Below are 4,757 nucleotides of genomic sequence, written 5' to 3' on the forward strand. Positions count from 1 at the left end.
ATGATATTAATTAACAGTAATTTTGATCTGAATGTGCAAATTGTCCAAACAGATCCGCAAGGTAGATGGAGGATTTTAAATATGTTACTGGACTATAAACAGATATGGCTCATTAACCTTTACGGAACAAATAATGATGATCCACGCTTCTTTGAAAATATATATCATACATTGGCAACCCTGCAAGCAATACAAGACTCTAATATTATGGTGAGAGATTATAATACTGTTTTAAATACCTCAATGGACCATAAAGGAAATCACACTACAAACTATCACCCTCATGCTCTTAAGGAAATCATGAATGTCATGGATATATTGGAACTAGTGGATATATGGAGGCTTAAATATCCTGACCTAGTGAGATATACATGGCGGAGGCTCAATCAAGCTAGTCGTCTTGACTACTTTCTTACACCATTCTCTCTGGCACCAAAAGTGAAAAAAGTGTAGAATGCGGACGGACCATTCGATAATTGGCATATACATTACTCTTACTGAATTTTCACGTGGGTGAGGATATTGGAAATTTAATCAAAGCCTATTGGATGATAACTTGTTTTTAAGACAGGAATTTATAACTGAATTTTTCCGACATATCATAGGTACAGCAAATCCGCTTATTGTATGGGACACTTTTAAATGTGCCTTTAGAGGCCATGCAATTCAGTACTCATCTCTAAAACAAAAGCAATTTAGGTCAAAGGAGTCCATACTGACAAAGGAAATAGAAGGTCTAACAGAACAGATAGATAGCAATAAAACTGTACCATAGAGGCTCAGAATAAATTAGAGGAAAAACAAAAAGAAATGTAGGAGCGTATTCAACAAAGATCAAGTGTAATATACACTGCTCAAAAAAATAAAGGGAACACTTAAACAACACAATGTAACTCCAAGTAAATCACACTTCTGTGAAATCAAACTGTCCACTTAGGAAGCAACACTGATTGACAATACATTTCACATGCTGTTGTGCAAATGGAATAGACAAAAGGTGGAAATTATAGGCAATTAGCAAGACTGAAGGAGTGGTTCTGCAGGTGGTGACCACAGACCACTTCTCAGTTCCTATGCTTCCTGGCTGATGTTTTGGTCACTTTTGAATGCTGGCGGTGCTTTCACTCTAGTGGTAGCATGAGACGGAGTCTACAACCCACACAAGTGGCTCAGGTAGTGCAGCTCATCCAGGATGGCACATCAATGCGAGCTGTGGCAAGAAGGTTTGCTGTGTCTGTCAGCGTAGTGTCCAGAGCATGGAGGGGCTACCAGGAGACAGGCCAGTACATCAGGAGACGTGGAGGAGGCCGTAGGAGGGCAACAACCCAGCAGCAGGACCGCTACCTCCGCCTTTGTGCAAGGAGGAGCACTGCCAGAGCCCTGCAAAATGACCTCCAGCAGGCCACAAATGTGCATGTGTCAGCATATGGTCTCACAAGGGGTCTGAGGATCTCATCTCGGTACCTAATGGCAGTCAGGCTACCTCTGGCGAGCACATGGAGGGCTGTGCGGCCCCCCAAAGAAATGCCACCCCACACCATGACTGACCCACCGACAAACCGGTCATACTGGAGGATGTTGCAGGCAGCAGAACGTTCTCCACGGCGTCTCCAGACTCTGTCACGTCTGTCACATGTGCTCATGTGCTCAGTGTGAACCTGCTTTCATCTGTGAAGAGCACAGGGCGCCAGTGGCGTATTTGCCAATCTTGGTGTTATCTGGCAAATGCCAAACGTCCTGCACGGTGTTGGGCTGTAAGCACAACCCCCACCTGTGGACGTCGGGCCCTCATACCACCCTCATGGAGTCTGTTTCTGACCGTTTGAGCAGACACATGCACATTTGTGGCCTGCTGGAGGTCATTTTGCAGGGCTCTGGCAGTGCTCCTCCTTGCACAAAGGCGGAGGTAGCGGTCCTGCTGCTGGGTTGTTGCCCTCCTACGGCCTCCTCCACGTCTCCTGATGTACTGGCCTGTCTCCTGGTAGCGCCTCCATGCTCTGGACACTACGCTGACAGACACAGCAAACCTTCTTGCCACAGCTCGGATTGATGTGCCATCCTGGATGAGCTGCACTACCTGAGCCACTTGTGTGGGTTGTAGACTCCGTCTCATGCTACCACTAGAGTGAAAGCACCGCCAGCATTCAAAAGTGACCAAAACATCAGCCAGGAAGCATAGGAACTGAGAAGTGGTCTGTGGTCACCACCTGAAGAACCACTCCTTTATTGGGGGTGTCTTGCTAATTGCCTATAATTTCCACCTTTTGTCTATTCCATTTGCACAACAGCATGTGGAATTTATTGTCAATCAGTGTTGCTTCCTAAGTGGACAGTTTGATTTCACAGAAGTGTGATTGACTTGGAGTTACATTGTGTTGTTTAAGTGTTCCCTTTATTTTTTTGAGCAGTGTATTTTAATAATAAAGCAAACTGGATGGAATATGGCAAAAAATGCACCAAATATCTTTTTATCTTCAACATGGAAATGCTGCCAAAAATAATCCAGTACATTTAAAAAATTGTAGGCCCCTTACACTTCAGTGTTGGGATGCAAAAATTCTAGCAAAATGTATAGCGCATATAATTAAAAGGTATTGTCGGACATTATTCATTCTAATCAGACAGGTTTTTACATGGACTATACATTGGAGATAATATAAAGCAAGTACTGGAAACAATAGAACACCATGAAAAATCTGGGTAGCCATTTGATTAGCTGTTCAGGGGTCTTATGGCATTTGGGTAGAAGCTGTTTAGAAGCCTCTTGGACCTAGACTTGGTGTTCCGGTACCGCTTGCCGTGCGGTAGCAGAGAGAACAGTCTATGACTAGGGTGGCTGGAGTCTTTGACAATTTTAGGGCCTTCCTCTGACACTGCCTGGTATAGAGGTCCTGGATGGCAGGAAGTTTGGTCCCGGTGATGTACTGGGCCATACGCACTACCCTCTGTAGTGCCTTGCGATCGGAGGCCGGGCAGTTGCCATACCAGGCAGTGATGCAACCCGTCAGGATGCTCTCGATGGTGCAGCTGTAAAACCTTTTGAGGATCTGAGGACCCATGCCAAATCTTTTCAGTCTCCTGAGGGGTAATAGGTTTTGTCGTGCACTCTTCACGACTGTCTTGGTGTGCTTGGACCATGTTAGTTTGTTGGTGATGTGGATGCCAAGGAACTTGAAGCTCTCAACCTGCTCCACTACAGCCCCCGTCGATGTTAATGGAGGCGTACTCGGTCCTCCTCTTCCTGTAGTTCACAAACATCTCCTTTGTCTTGATCACGTTGAGAGAGAGGTTGTTGTCCTTGCACCACACCGTCAGGTCTCTGACCTCCTCCATGTCTCGTCGTTGATCAGGCCTACCACTGTTGTGTCATCAGCAAACTTAATGATGGTGTTGGAGTCGGGCCTGGCCGTGCAGTCATGAGTGAACAGGGAGTACAGGAGGGGACTGAGCACGCACCCCTGAGGGGCCCCATGGCAGATGTGGATCAGCGTGGCAGATGTGTTGTTACCTACCCTTACCACCTGGGTGCGGCCTGTCAGGAAGTCCAGCATCCAGTTGCAGAGGGAGGGGTTTAGTCCCAGAGTCCTTAGCTTAGTGATGAGCTTTGAGGGCACTATTGTGTTGAATGTTGAGCTGTAGTCAATGAATAGCATTCTCACGTAGGTGTTCCTTTTGTCGAAGTGGGAAAGGAAAGTGCGGAGTGCATTAGAGATTGTGTCATCTGTGGATCTGTTGGGATGGTATGCATGCATATTGGAGTCCATGATATCTTTGGACATGATATCTTTGATGATGGTGTTGATGTGAGCCATGACCAGCCTTTCAAAGCATTTCATGGCTACATATGTGAGTGTTACAAGGCGATAGTCAATTAGACAGGTTACCTTGGCATTCTTGGGCACAGGGACAATGGTTGTCTGCTTGAAACTTGTAGTTATTACAGACTGGGTCAGGGAGAGGTTGAAAATGGCAGTGAAAACACTTGCCAGCTGGTCAGAGCATGCTGTGAGTACGCGTTCTGGTAATCCATCTGGCCATGCGGCCTTGTGAATGTTAACCTCTTCAAAAGGTCTTACTCATGTCGGCTACGGAGAGCGTGATCACACAGTCGTCCAGAACAGCTAGTGCTCTCACGCATGGTTCAGTGTGGCTCGTCTTGTAGGCTTGTGTCACTGGGGAGCTTGTGGCTGGGTTTCCCTTTGTAGTCCGTGATAGTTTGCAAGCCCTGCCACATCCAACGAGCGTCAGAGCCGCTGTACTAGGATTCAATCTTAGACCTGTATTGACACTTTGCCTGTTTGATGGTTCGTCGAAGGGCGTAGCAGGATTTCTTAAAAGCATCCGGGTTAGTGTTCCGCTTCATAAATCATAGAAGCAGCAGAGATGGTGCTATGACCAGGTCTGAAACCCGACTAATTATCATTTAGAATATTTTTCATAGTTAAAAAGGATCTTAGTTGAGTATTTACCAAGGATGTTACGATTTTAGATAGGCAAGAGAGTTTGGAAATGGGGCGATAATTTTTTGGGTCACATGGGTTGCAACCTTTATGAAGGAGGAGTATATGGGCCGCCTTCCAGACCCCAGAGATGGAATCAGAAAACACAGTCAGGTTAAAAATATGTATTAGAGTTTCTGCTATCTGTGGAGAATCAAGCTGTAGCAAGAAAGGATCAAGCTAATCTGCCCCAGTGGATATGTTTTTTTTTTACATCAATCTTAGACAAGGCATCTGGCCCATCACAAGTACAAAGTT

The sequence above is a fragment of the Salvelinus alpinus genome, chromosome 2 (genome assembly GCF_045679555.1).
Source record: "Salvelinus alpinus chromosome 2, SLU_Salpinus.1, whole genome shotgun sequence".
NCBI classification, from domain to species: Eukaryota; Metazoa; Chordata; class Actinopteri; order Salmoniformes; family Salmonidae; genus Salvelinus; species Salvelinus alpinus.